The sequence below is a fragment of the Pseudonaja textilis genome, chromosome 17, assembly GCF_049901715.1.
Source record: "Pseudonaja textilis isolate UNSWEBS1 chromosome 17, rPseTex1.2, whole genome shotgun sequence".
Classification (NCBI taxonomy): domain Eukaryota; kingdom Metazoa; phylum Chordata; class Lepidosauria; order Squamata; family Elapidae; genus Pseudonaja; species Pseudonaja textilis.
Genome location: NC_142006.1, coordinates 2,882,551 through 2,897,517, shown reverse-complemented (window position 1 = coordinate 2,897,517; position 14,967 = coordinate 2,882,551).

The window sequence follows — 14,967 nt, the reverse complement described above, 5'->3', positions numbered from 1 at the left end:
AAAAAGTTGCCACCAACTGTAAGTGGTTTAGTCGCAACAGGGCTTGGGGGAGTGTGTGTGAAGAACAAACCATGGCTAGACAGATGCAGCTTTTTCTTCTGCGTTCAGGAATAACATCTGGCCGGCGTCGGTAGCCTGCACAGGTAGTCCTTAACTTAACGCACCAGAATGGAGGCCAAGGTTTCGATGCTAAGCGAGACACTCATTTCTGGGACTTTTGTCCCCATTTTACGACTTAGCTGGCCATGGTTGCTAAGTGAATCACCGCCGCTGTTGAGCTGCTCCCCCGGTTGTTAAGTGAACCTGGCTTCCCCATGGCTTGTCAGAAGATAACAAAAGGACTCACGAACGCTGCAACTGTCGTAAATACGAGTCGGTTGCCAAGCGCGTACATTTTGATCGTGGGACCACGTGGAATGCTGCAACGGTCATTAAGTGTGAAACATGTCCCTTCTTTTTTTTTCAGGGCCCTTGTGACTTTGAACCGTCATTAAATGAGCTGTCATAAGATGGGGGACTACCTATATTCTTCTATAAAGAGAAAAAAACCTAAAAGTTGTGATTCCATTTGCCGCTCCCCACTGATCTTCACAACAACCTGAAGAGGTAGGCCCTGTTGTGTGGCGAGACTCCTCCTCCTCCTCCTCCTAGGCCACACCCACTCTTTCCTCCTCCCTGCCCCGCCCCTCGGGGAAAACACCGGCTTTCCCTCGCTGTTTAGAATATTCATGAAGGGGGCGGGCTCCTGCGCCCCGCCCCAAACGGTTGGGCGAACCCATTACCCTCCCAAAAGGGGTGTGTGGGAAAGTCAAGAAAAGGAGAAAAGGGGACAACGCGAGGTCCAAGGGGGAGGGTCGCCTCAGAGAGAAGCGCCCGGCAGGGACGTCGCCCCCCCGCTACCCGGGGAGGAGGGGGAGGGGAGAAGGGGAGTGTGGGGGAGGAATGCCGCGGGTGGGTGGTTTCCCCCCACCCCGCCCCGCCGGACTACGCTTCCCGGCGTCCCCCGGGCGGGGGGCGCATGCGCGGGGGGGGGCGGTGGGGAGCGCGGCGGTGCCGGCCGGCCGCTCAGTCGGCTCGAGGTGGCGCAGCGGGAGCGGCGCTCGGTCGGTCGGTGGGCGGGTCGGTCGCTGGAGCGGAGCCGGCCGTGGACCTGAGTGGAGGGGCGGCTCGGTGCGCAGCGGCCGCCGAAGGGCGAGCGGGGGCGGCGGCGGCGGCGATGGGGCCCCGGCGGGGCGGCGGGCGAGGGGTCCCGGCTGCGGGGAGACGCCGCCGCCGCCCTCCTCCTGAGCGCCATGGAGCCCGAGCCGCCGCCCGGCGCGGGGGCCGCCGAGAGGAGGCCCGAGCCCCCGCCCCCAACGGTAGGCGAGCCCCGGCTGCGGAGCATGGGTGGGGGAGTCCAGGGGAGATGGGGAGGGTCGTCCCCCAGCGGGTTTTATCCCCCCTGGCTGGGAAGCATGGGTGGGGGAGTCCAAGGAGGGGCAGAATGGGTGGTGGTGGTCCTCCAGCAAGTTTTATCCCCCCTGGCTGGGAAGCATGGGTGGGGAGTCCAAGGGAGATGGGGGAGAATGGGGAGGGTTGTCCCCAGCAAGTTTTATCCCCCTGGCTGGGGAGCATGGGTGGGGAGTCCAAGGGAGGGGCAGAATGGGTGGTGGTGGTCCTCCAGCAAGTTTTATCCCCCTGGCTGGGAAGTATGGGTGGGGGAGTCCAAGGGAGGGGGAGAATGAGCGCGGGGGCTCATTCCCCAGCAAGTTTTATCCCCCTGGCTGGGAAGCATGGGTGGGGAATCCAGGGGAGTAGGGATGGAGGGGTCGTCCTCCAGCGAGTTTTAACCTCCTGGCTGGGAAGCATGGGTGTTGGGGGTGGAAATCCGGGAAGGGGGAAGAATGAGGACGGTGGATCTTCCCCAGCGCTGGATCTCGCAAAGGGGGGCACCCGGTTGGGGAAGCGAGGGAGTTTTGGGTGGGGTGTGTGTGTGTGTGTGTGTCCGTCCATTCTGCCTCCGAAGAGCCCCCCATAACGAATGGGGGCTTGCAAAGTCTCTTTCATTCCCCCTGCAGGACCCTCCTCTCTCTCCCTCCTCCCTGTGACTGGGGCTCATGGTTGGGGTGGGGGTGGGGAGTCCAGGGGAGGGGGGCCCCAAAAGGAGGGTGGGAAAGAAGGAGGGGGTCCTCCAGTTTCGTGGGGAAGGAGGGGGCGCCCTTTGGAGAAGCGAAGGCCTTACGGCTGGGGTGGGGTGCTAACCCTGCGATAGATAGAAGAGAAGACCCCCCAATTATGGGTTGGGGGCTCCTCATAGTGGGTTGAGAGTTGCAGTTTTTCTTGGGGGTCTTCCATGACGGGTTGGGGGCTCCCAATAATGAGTTGGGGGCTTGCAAGATCTCCTACACACACACACACACACACACACACCCTTGGCAGAGCCTCCTCCTTTCCCCCTCCCGGCCCTTTGTAAGGGGGGTTCCTTCCTGCCCCCACCTATCCTGCCTTATAAAGGACCCTCTTCCTCCTCCTCCTCCCTCCTCCTCCTCCTCCTCCTCCTCCTTGGGCACTTCCTGTGCGGGGCAGTGATCAATCTTGGCTCTCAATGGCGCAGTGAATATTTTATAACTCCGAGATCCTGCTTGAAAGGCCCCGAGATCAATAAAGGGAGAACACGAACGAACACACACACACACACACACACACACACACACACACACACACACACACACACACACACACACACACGCAAGGGAGGCCCTACATTGTGATGGGAAACTTGGCAGAGCCCTGGAGAGGTTGTGGGGGGTGGGGGAAGGAAAGGGCCAATCTCTCCTCCTCCCCCCTCACAATCACCACAACAACAATAACAAAAAAACAACAACCCCCACCAGGTTTCCCCCCTCCCTTTCTCCCTTTTTTGTTCCCCCTCTCCAGCCAACTTCAAAATGTGTTTTTTCAAGAGCCTTTTTTTGTGTGTGTGCCTTATTTTGCAAGGGCGGGGGGTGTTCCCAGCTCTTATCTCCTGGCCTCTCTCTGGTCATTGTGTTGTAATTTGGATTTTAAAGAGGGAGGGTCTCGCCCCACCCCCCCAAAATCTCGATTCCCTCCCTTAACTGGATTTGACAAAAAGCTGAATGCAACGGAGGAGCGAAAAATGGGTTCAGCTTCACCCCACTTTCCAAGTCAGGAGGGGGTGTGTGTGTCTTCCCCATTTTTTTTCCTCTCCCCTCTCAGAGGGCAAAACCCTTTTAAAAATTGGGGTGTGGGGTTTGGGTCTCTCTCTTTCTCTCCTCTCTCTCTCTCTTTCTTTCTCTCTTTCTCCTCTTTTTTGTCTTTCTCCTTTCTCTCTGTCCATCCTTTCTTTCTCTCTCTTTTGCTGTCTCTCTTCTCTCTCTCTCTCTCTTTCCTCGTTCTTTCTCTCCCCCCCTCTGCTATCCTATCCCCTTTTGAGGTTGGGGTCTCTCTCCTCTCTTTTCTTCCTCCTCTCTCTCTTTCTTTCTTCCTTCCTTCCTTCCTTTCTTTCTTTCTTTCTTTCTTTCTTTCTCTCTCTCTCTCTCTCTCTCTCTCTCTCTCTCTTTCTTTCTTTCTTTCTTTCTCTTCTCTCTCTCTGTCTTTCTCCTGTCTCTCTTTTTCTCTCTTTCTGCCTCTCTTTCTCTCTTTTCTCTTTCTGTCTTTCTTCTCTCTCTTCCTCTCCCGCCCTCCCTCCTATCCCCTTTTGGGGTTGGGGGTCTCCAGGGGGGGATTCATCTTGGAATGAGACCACTTGGGTGCAGCAGCTTAGCTCTTCTCGTCTCCATCCCCCTCCCCACCGGGCGGGGTTTTGTGTTGTCCAAACAGCCTAGAGCCCCACAAAAAGTTAAATTGGGGGTTGCTTTGGTTGTGTCCTGGAACCCGCCCACCCCTTCTTCCCCTTTCTTCAGCTGGTGTTGGATTGCGACCTTAAATTCTAGCTGTTGCAAGAAAAAAATCTGCAAGGGCATTGCTGGTCTTGAGCTGAGCTCAAATAATCCCGGGCCCACTTCTGAATTTGGGAGGGTTTTTGTTTTGTTTTTAAAGCTAGGCCGGCATATTTTTCCAGGGGTCATTATTACATTTTACCCTCAATTCCCTTCCTGCCCCTAAACTCCTTGTGGTTGTTTTGTCATGGAGAAACATGGCCCTGGTGTGTGTGTGTGTGTGTGTGTGTGTGTGTGTGTGTGTGTGTGTGTGTGTCCGTCCCTCTTAAAGCTCGCTTGGGTTTCTTTTTTTTAAACAAAAACCATCATCCGGCTTCAAATCAATTAAATCTGTCGAATGATGATCAGGCTCTTCAGATTAAGGAATTGACTTTTTACGAGGGGGGGATGGTTCTTTGTGAGCAGAGGGGAAGCTGTGGAAATATCCACTTTTTTAGTAGCCCCTTGAAAAGATTTCAGGAAATCATATATATATATTGTTCGGGTATTTTCCCACGTCATTATAGTTGTGCTTTTAGTCATCAGGCTTCTGTATCGTGTTCGTCTGCCGAAGACTATACAGAACAAAATACCGATGATAGCAGATGAGATTCTGCCGAAACATTGCTACAACTTTAAAAGCACAACTAGAATGACGTGGGAAAATACCCGAACAAAGCTGAATACTATACATGTAAGTACTTGCGAAAACTTAAGAAAACATACATACATACATATATGCATTAGTCGGGAATATTGCAATATGAGAGCTGGATTTTGAGGTGGGGGCTACGGGAGATTAAACCAGCGTATCCCTTGTAAATTTCCTTACCGAGCATTCTCGTTGTTTTTCGTGAAAGGGTCTGTCTGGCTATCTCGAGATCTGGCTAACCATTTGCCTGCGTTCAATCCTGTTTCCACCCCCACCAAAAAAAGCTTGGAAGCCATTTGGGAGGCCGGTGTAACCATCACCCTTGCCATAAAATGAGAATACGGAGGGTGCCGTTTTGTTGAACTGACGAGACTTTGGGAAAAAAAAAAAAGAAATCCTTCCAGCAGGAAAGGGGTGGGGAATTTTTGCAGAGTCACGACTCTTGAAGTCCGATTAAGCACAGCCAGTTTATGGTCTTTGTAGTGCCTCGACACTACCCTCTTCCTGCCATTAGGAGGAAGCTGCTTTGCGGAAGGCCTGGTGCCAGCGGTGGAACTGCACCGTGCAAGAATAGTCTATCGTGCTCAGTAGTGTGCGTGCTGGGACCAGTTGTGTGGGTTTTTGTTCCTTTTGGATAGGGCAGGAGCCGAAGAGTTGGATTGTGTAGTGTTATCTCTCGTTGAGTTTTGTGTGAAAGCATCACCCTGCTGTTGTTTGGGAGAAATGGTGTACAGGGTTCTCCAGCCTTAGCAGGGGGTTGGACTAGAAGACCTCTAAGGTGCCTTCAACTTTGTTATTCCCTTCTGTTAACTGTGTCCTTTCGGAGAATAAAACTACGCAGGTCGAATGTAAAAGACGGTTCTTACCCCGAATGCGAAAGCAAAACTTTTCTTGTAAAAGAATTTGCTTTACATTTGAAAGGGGCTTTTTCTAGGGACCCCCTGCCCGAAGGATTTGCCCCCTTTCAAACTCCCCCAAACCTTGTTTTGAACTCAGAATTGTAGTGAGAAGCCAAATGAAATGTTGCCAAGTTGAGATCTTTAACCTTTGAAATGTTTCAGGTTCAATTTTGCTTGCTTCCTTTAAAAAAACAAAGTAACATTTATTTTTATTTTTGCAAAAAGAGGAATGCATGGCGAACCCCAATTTCTTGCATGCCCGTGGACAGCCGTATAGCAACAAAATAAAATTTTTAAAAAAGGGGGGCAAGCCAGGATATTCTGATTTATCGTTGCCTCTGTATGCCAACCACGATTAACACCCAACCGTGCATTTCTGCTTGCTTGGTCCACGTAGGTGAGTGGACAAACTAGAGCCAAAAATATTTTTTCCATATGTATCATTCAGACCCCAAGATTCTGTCATGTTTTTTTTTTTAACCTAGCCAAAAAATAAAAATGCAGAGAAAGCAATATCTTTCAAAAGAGAGAAACAAGGGGGAAATATTCCAAGGGTGGGGTTTTTTCCCCCCCAAAAAAGGCAACTGGGCTTTCGGTGGTGTTGTTTTCTTCCTTCCTCTTGAAGGCATTTCACTTCTCGTCCAAGAAGCATTTCCCGTTCTGACCGAATGCTGGGAGGAATGGGAGGCTTTTACGGAGTTGTTAAGAACTGATTGGTTTACTTGTTGCATTATTTTGGCTTTTATTTACGGATGGAAAGGGGGAAATACCTTTGCTTTAGTTCCTGGGATGCAAAAGCAGCCGACTTGGTTTCTCATTTGGAAAACTGTTGGCGTTTTCCAGTGCATGTTCCCTCTTTCAAGTTGCCTCTCTCTCCAAATCTTTGTGGAGTTCCCCCTCCCCCAAGGGCCCATCCCATCTGCAGGAGTTTAAAAAAAAGGAGCAAAAATCCCATTTCATCCCTTGAGATGAAGGTTTGCTGAAGACGAGTAGGAGAAGCTGTTTAAAAGGGTCTCTTTTTTTTTTACAAGCGGTTGGGGAGCCCAACGAATGAACTGGGGCAACCTTTTCTTTCTCTCTTTCTCTCTCTCTCTGGATATTCCTGTGCTTAGAGAGAGTCCGGCAAAGTTTTAAAATTGTTAGAAGAAGCCGCACCACCGTTTGCTTCCTCGAAACCTTGAGCTAAAGAGAAAAAGAAGGAGCCACAAACAACAAGGAAGCGCTGTTTTGCAACGGGTTTTTTCATCCTTTTTGAACGCAAGCCCGCAAATTTTCCCCTTGGCGGGCCTGGGTTACATTTTAACCCGGGCCTTTCAAAGGGTGGGTGGTGAGTGGGTGGGTTTCCTCCCCCTGGAACAATAGGGGACAAGGAACCCCTCGCTGATCTTTTGCAAATCAAACTCTGGGATCTACCGGCCCCTAGATCTACTAGATTTGGCTCCTGTGGGTTCCTGTTGTAAAAGAAATGACTCTGGGGTAGTAATAACCCCTTGGAAGCTGCCCAAGGGGTACAGGGCCTGGGAGGGGTGCGCGTATGCATGTGTGTGTGAGAGAGAGGAGGTTGGGAAGGCTGCTCCGTGGGGCTCAGAAGCTGTGGGGTGACCCCAAAAGGGTTTGGAAGAGGCCTCCTGCTCAGAGGACCCCCCCACAAAAAAGATACCTAGCGAGGCAGAAATATTCTTTCCCTTTTGTGTGTTGCAAGTCCAAACAGGGAGAGGGCCTTATCGTTACCACCCCGGTCTCCTTTGCAAACATCATAAAAGCCATGGGGACGTGACTTTAAAACTATTTATGGCTTTTGAGATGCCGAGCCGAAGCTGAGCCTTTGGCCAAAACTCTCCCAACGTTGGTTTTTTTTAAAAAAAAATTTCCCCTGGGTGAGCCCAAAGAGCACGAAGGCCTCCTCCGTTCACGCCTCTGGATTTCGGGCCTTTGAAAGCAGAAAGCTTTTGCGGCGGTTGACGCCATGAGAACCGGGCATCCCCAAACTTTGGCCAACTTTTCAAGCTTTTGTGGACTTCCAACTCCCAGGATTTGCTGGGGCCAGCCTGACCGGCGGAGGAATTCTCTTTTGGGAGTTTTGACGTCCACCAATCTTCAAAGTTGGCCAAGTTTGGAGAGCCCTGTCATAGAACAACAGAGCCCCGAAGGGGACCTCAGAGGTCTTCTAGCCTGACTTCCTGCTTGAGCAGTGGCCACCAAACTTGGGTGCGCCAGCAGCTGATTCCGTGGAGAGACGTTTTTGTGCGGACCGGAAGGGACGTGGTTTGGCGCGCTGCCTGCAACTCCCGGTTGGGGGCTTTGGTTATGCAGCCCGATTTCTGGCGTGCCACGGCCCGAATTGAGGGTTAGGGGGGACCCCTGCCCTAGACCACTCTTCACAAATGGTTGTTTTAAGGTTGTTTCCCTTCATTTTGCCTCGAAATCTTCTCCAGATCTGGAACTGTTGCTCTCTCACGCGGTCCCCGGTCGATTGCTCTTTGGTGAGAACCCCTGAAGTGGTGTGAATGTGTTAAAAAAAAAAAAAAGTCTTCTCTTTCTCACAAGGGTGTTTCCTCGTGGGACCAGCTGAATTACAGAATAAGAAAGGGACTTTGGAGGTCTTCTAGTCAACCCTCTCCCTGTCCGTCCCCCCCTCCGGTTCAAGCAGACCTTATATACCTGAGATCTCCCAACTTGGCAGCTTTGAGACTTGTGGACTTCGACTCCCAGAATTCCTCAGCTGAGGAATTCTGGGAGTTGAAGTCCACAAGTCTTAAAGCTGCCAAGTTATTGTGCTTTGCCGGCAGCAGGTGCGGACGGCTGAGGTCTCGGAGCGCGAGGACTCGGATGAGGGGCTTGCATGTGAGGCAGGGATGGGGCCAGGACCATCAGGGAGTGGAGTGCTGCCTTCGGAGATGGTGGAGGCTGGCAGCAGTGAGGAAGAGCACCCCGAGGAGCCTGTTCCCAGTGCAAAGCGTGCGCGCAGGGCTTCTCAAAGGAAAGAGCAGCTGCAGTAGCATGGGCAACTCGGGAGTAAGTCTTCAGGGTAATGGCCACTCCTTTAAGAGATAAAAGCCAGCGGAGAAACCAGAGTTCTTTGCAGGAAGCCCAGAAGTTTTTGCACACAAGCCTTGCGGACGTTCGGACTATCTTAGTTTGTGTTTGGAGATCTTTCTCTTCACGTTTGAAATATTTCTTGGCAACGTTATCTAGTGTTCTTGGCAGCCTTGCACAACCTTGGCAAGGCTCGTCCCTTATCAGAGACAATTAGTGTTAATAGCCTTTTATCTGCAAATAAACCGAATTAGCAGAGAAGCATTAAAAGGTTTTGCAGTTATCTCTGTCTGGTGTTGGTTTCCTTGGAACAAGGTTTGGGTCAGAACCGGACAATTAGTTCTCCGATCTTTTCTGAAAAGTCTCCAGTGATGGGAGCACCCTCAAACTTCTAGAGGCAACTTCTGTTGCGCTGGTTGGTTGTTCTCACCGTCCTAATTTCTCGGTTGCTTCTGTCCTTGGTTAGCTGACTTGAGTCTGGACCACGGATGGGAGAATGGTCCCACATCCTAGCTTCCAGGCATGCTGCTTTGCGCCAAGGAAGGCGTAAGTAGAGACCAGGCCTTCTACAACCAGGACGAGGAGCGAATTCCTAGTTGCCGGTTGCAAAAAGCTTTGGAACGAAAACTGCTGGCCGGGGGGGTGGAGGGGTAGAGAATGGGGAGTGGGAGAGACAGGCGGCGGCTCTGCAGATCAGAAATAAGTCAAGCCAAGGTTACAAATTGAACCCAGGTTCTTCAAGGGCAGATCCTGAATTTGGGGTGGTCCTCTTGGCCTCAGTATGGCCCCTTCCTAGCCCAAGCTGCTGATCACCTTTTCTACTGGAATAAATATTTGGCCTTCCTCCGATCGGTTGGGTAGAAGGTCCTCTTTTTTTCCCTTCTTCAATTCATCCATTTTTTTAAAAAAATTTCATGATATAAAAACAGAAAAGAAGAAAAGAGGAAATTGAGGGAGGGAAAAGGAGCGGGAAACGGGGTGTGTGAGATACGAGGGGAAGTAGAAAAAGAAAGAAAAGGGGGACATTGGGTCCCAAATCTTCTTAGCACAGTACAAGATAAACACACTCCAACCTCGACTTTTTCCTTTTTTTTTCCAAAGTCTTAACCAATCCTTTTTTTGGATCCCGGTTTTGAGACAGCTTCCTAGTCGGTAGCCAGGCGGTCAGTTCAGTGGTGTTTCAATCAGTCAGAATGGAGCTGGAAGGGACCTTGGAGGTCATCTAGTCCAGCCCCCTACTCAAGCAGGAGATCCTATACCCGTGAGGGCACACAGCCATTTTGTGCCGGCACGCGAGCTGCAGGCAAACTCACCTCACTGGGCACGCGCACGCCTCCCAGCTGATTTTCGGCCAGTTTGAGGCCTTTTTCAGCCTCCCAAAGGCTTGAGGAAGGCTTCTGCAGGCTGAAAACTAGGCCCGTTTATCACTTCCTGTTTTTTTCCAAAAATACCGGAAGTGACCAAACGGGCTACTTTTCAGCCTGCAGAAGCCTTCCACAAGCCTTTGGGAGGCCGAAAGGCCTCAAACCGGCTGAAAATCAGCTGTGAGGTACAGTGCAGGTAAGGGGGTGGTGTGTGTGTGGAGATTACGCGTGCATACGTAGGGGGTATGTGTGGGGGCACGCATTGCCTTCAGGGTGCTGTCACACGAGTGTGAGCGTGCAAGCGCGTGCACAGTTTTTGGCACAGGAGGCCCAAAAGGTTAAGCCACCACCGTCCTATACCATTTCAGACAAGTGGCTGTCCAGTCGAGCCCAAGAACCTATGATGCTAAGTGAGAAATCCGTTAAGTGAGTTTTGCCCCCTTTGTACGACTTTTCCTTGCCACATCCGTTCAGCGAACCACTGCAGCCGTTGAATGAGAAACACGGATGTTCAGTGAATCTGGCTTCCCCGTGGACTTGGCCGGTCAGACGGCCCCAACCCCCGGGGCGCACCACGACCGTCGTAAATACGAGTCCCGTTGTCAAGCATTCTGAAAGTAAATCACAGGGATGCTGCAGTGGCCCGTAAGAGGGAAAATGACCGAAGCCTTTTTCCAGTGCCGTTGTAAGTTTCGAACGGTCACTAAATGAACAGTTGTTAAGTCGAGGAGTACCTGTAACCAGGTAGCCAAAGTGAAGCCCTGGTGTGGTTCTAGCTGCCTCATACTGCACCAAGGTGGTCTCGGGTGGGGTGGACAAAGGAAAGACCCTACCGAAATTCACCTGCCCCCTTTCTCCTTGCTCGTCCCACTCGCCAAAGTCCGGTCAGCTATAGAGAGGAGGCATCTGTTAGAGGTGGTAACCTTATCCAGCCCCCAACCCACCCAGGACGCAGAGCTGGGAGATGCACAGGATCTTGCTACCACCATATGCTTGGTTTTTTTTGGGGGTGGGCTTCTCATTTCCACCCCACCCACCCATCCGTTTCGGTATCGCATCCTCTTCCTCTCCTTTCTTGACCGGCTGGCTTCTTGGGTGTCCCAATTTCCTTGGTTTGGGTGTTGCCCTCCGAGAAGAAGGTGACCCGGGCAGTTGGCCGTGTGCTCGGATGACAGTGTCGGCCTCCGCACCGTCGGCCAAGCAGAACCCCGGCCACCTGTGACGAGTGACGAGTGTCAAGAGCCCTTCTCGGTTGCTCCCTCTCTCTCTCTCTCTCTCTCTCTCTCTTTCCCCCCACCCCGAGTCGTCGGTGCACACAAAGAGATTTTGCAACCGCGAACATTCCCGGCTCCCGGGATTGCGACGCTGGTCTCTTTCCCTCCCAAAGAGAATCAGCCACCCTTCCGGATGCGCCGGCTTTCGTAAGATCGCCGCCCATGGGACTTGCGGCTGGCGGGGTGGGGTGGGGGGGCCTAGCCACTGTTCTTGGCCCGTTGCGCCACCTTCCCCAGCCGTCCCGCACAGCTGGCACGTAAGCGGAGGCGCCGCGCGTCACTTGCCTTCCCTGCAACTTGGGCCCTTGGGCGGCTGCGTCCGAAAGCCCCACGGGGCAAACCGGAGGCCAGAGAGGAGCACACAGGGGTGCCTCTCTCGGCCCTTAAACCCTAAGGCGCTCTCCCGAATGAACCTGAGCCTGCTTGCGTTCTGGTTGTCCAAGGCAGGGGTGAGGCCGGCCCTGGAGCTTCTGTTCTCCTCCTGCTGTCCCTCCTCCCAGGTGTGCTTTTCAGGTGTGTGGGGGGTGGGGGTGGAAATCCCTTCCGATCCTTTGCAAAAACAACCCCCAAAACCCAGGCTGCCCCCATGGAGAATCGCCATGTGTTGGTTATGGAGAGAGCTTGGTGCAAACAAGGGTGCCAAGTTCTCTCTCTCTCTCTCTCTCTCTCTCTCTCTCTCTCTCTCTCTCTCTCTCTCTCTCCTCTCTCTCTCCTTTCCTCAGCTTGGAGCATGCAGGCCTGAACTCCCCCCACACACACACCCCAGGTCACTCTTAAGTGACCGCCTGGTAAAGAAGGAGAGATACGAGGGATGATTCAATCAGGCCGCCTTCACTGCCTACGTGCAGGAGTCACAGCTGGAGCTGGAGCCGTTCCAAAGCCAGCGTGAACAGCTGGAGGAAGGGAGAAGCTGGTTACCACTTTCCTATTTGAAACAGTTCCTTCCCTCCTTCCTTCCTTCCTTCTCTCTCCCTCTTTTTGTTTCTATTTTTCTTTCTTTCCTTTTTTTCTTTCTGTCCCTATGTCTCTGTCCCTTTCTCTTTCCGTCTCTTTTTGTTTATTTTTCTTTCCTTCCTTCCTTCTTTCTTTCTCTGTCTCTCTCTTTCTCTGTTCCTTTTTCCCTCTCTTTCCCTCTCTCTTTCCCTCTTTCTTTCTTTCTTTCTTTTTCTGTTCATCTCTTTCCTTCTCTCCCTCTTTTTGTTTCTATTTTCTTTTTCTATGTTCCTCTCTCTTTCCCTCTTTTTTCTTTCTTTTTCTTTCTATGTTCCTCTTTTTCCCTCTCTCTTTCCCTTTCTTTCTTTCTTTCTTTCTTTCTTTCTTTCTTTCTTTCTTTCTTTCTTTCTTTCTTTCTCTGTCTCTCTCTTTCTATGTTCCTCTTTCTTTCTTTCTTTCTTTCTTTCTTTCTTTCTTTCTTTCTTTCTTTCTTTCTTTCTCTGCCTTTTTATCTTTCTCTGTTCATCTCTTTCCCTCTCTCTCTCCCTCTTTTTGTTTCTATTTTCTTTTTCTATGTTCCTCTTTTTTCTCTTTCTTTTTCTTTCTATGTTCCTCTCTCTATTTCTCTCTCACTCTGTCCCTCCCTCCCTCCCTCCCTCTCTCTCTGCAGCGGCGATCAACACTTTGTGGCTCCCAGGTGGAAGTGGCCACAGCACCCAGTGGTCAGGCAAGGCGGATGGACCCTTCCCCACCTTCCTCTGTCTCTCTCTCTTTCTCCCCCCTCCGCTCCAAACCAAAGGAAATTCCTTCCCAATCCGGTTAGGCCCGGTTTGACTGCTTACCATCACGCTTCTCTGTGGCTGTAAAAGTTTGTCTAATCTCCCCAGGGATTACACTGCGTGTCTGATTAACTCTGCTTGCCATCTCCTTGAAATCTCTCTCGGATCTTTCTAGGGTGGGTTGAGGGTCGCTTTCTCCAAAGTTGGTGCCCTGATGCGGGATAAGTTGGGCTGCATTTTTTCTTTTTAACCGTTGCTGGCTTTCTTGAGCGTCTTCGAGTCGTTTCATCTCCCCAGATAAGTTAAGTAAGATCCAGGGATCTTCTGACATACGGAAGATACTATATCCTTATACCTTAGGATATAAACTGGAGATCCCTAACCTTGGCCACTTTTAAGACCGGTGGACTTCAACTCCCAGAATTCCCCGGGCAGCATGGAATTCTGGAATTCGAAGTCCACAGGCCAAGGTTGGACATCCCTAATATGGCTGCCAACCCAACGTCTCTCAGATTTTTCCTTCGTTACCTTAAACTACTCATCCGAAAGTCTGTCTTGCCAAGCTCCCGAGACCTATCCTAACTCCCTACCTTCAGTTCTGTCCTCGCTTGGAACCGTCGCTGAACAAACCTGTCAAGCCTCAAGGACTAAAAGCAACACCGTTGAATATCTTTGCCGCCTCTTGCGTGGCTTCCTCAGGGTTTCATCCATTTTAAGTTCTTATCTTATTCGGAATAGGTCGGCGGATTTTCGAAAAGATCGTAGCCCGCGTGGCAATCACCTTAAGTCCATTTCAACATCGCTCTGGGGCAGTGGTGGGATCCAATTTTTTTTTTACTACTGGTTCTGTGGGCGTGGCTTGGTGGGCGTGGCAGGGGAAGGATCCTGCAAAATCCCCTTCCCTCCCCACCCCACTAACCTGCTTTCCAGCTCCGTTCTCCTGGGCAGGGCAACCAAAGGAGACTCAGCCGCTCAGCAGAGACTCGATGGGAGGCGGAGAAGAGATGGGGTTGGCAGGGCCAGTCAGAGGCGGGATTGGCCGGTTCTCCGAACCATGCAAAATTTCCGCTACCGGTTCTCCAGAACCGGTCAGAACCAGCTTAATACCCACCTCTGGCTCTCAGGAACCATCCCTGGAGTTGGGAGTCCTCTTCTAATTTTTGGCTTGCTTGTCTGGGTCCCTGTCCTGGGTGGGGTCGATTTCTAGAGCTTTCTTTGCGTTCGTTCAGCCTGGGGTCAACCATACGCTTCCATCCAGACGTGGTGACCAACTTTGGAAGGCAAAGGATGGTGGGGGGGACCCTTCCTGTACCCCCAAAAGCTAGCAATGTATTGCCCATGGTCTCCTTTGCCAAGCTGGGCACAACCCATCCCCTTTTAATGCCAGCGTTAAAAAAAAGAGTCCCGATTTATAGTAATAAGGTTGCAAATCTAACCTCCAGGGTTAGCCAAAATAGTTAGATAGACAGAGAGATAGAGAGAGAGAGAGAGGGAGAGAAAGAGAGAGAGATGACTGATAGATGATAGATAGATAGATAGATAGATAGATAGATAGATAGATAGATAGATAGATAGATATACTGTAGATCGATCGATAGATACTGTAGATAGATAGACTGACAAGACAGATAGATAGATAGATAGATAGATAGATAGATAGATAGATAGATAGATAGATAGATAGATAGATAGACGATTGATAGATATAGATAGATGATAGATAGATAGATATAGATAAATAGACGATTGATAGATAAATAGATATAGATAGATAGATAGACGATAGATAGATAGATAGATGATAGGTAGGTAGATAGATAGATAGATAGATAGATAGATAGATAGATAGATAGATAGATAGATAGATAGAATTCTTTATTGGCCAAGTGTGATTGGACACACAAGGAATTTGTCTTTGGTGCAAATGCTCCCAGTGTCCATAAAAGAAAAGACATTTGTCAAGAGTCATCAGGTACAATACTTAATGATAGTCATGGGGACAATAAGCAGTCAAATCATGCTAGGAAAAAAAATATGTCTAGCAAATGTTGGAAATGCAACCAAAAAAGACCCGGGCATATTTTATCATGCGCAATGGACTTGTGCTAAAAAA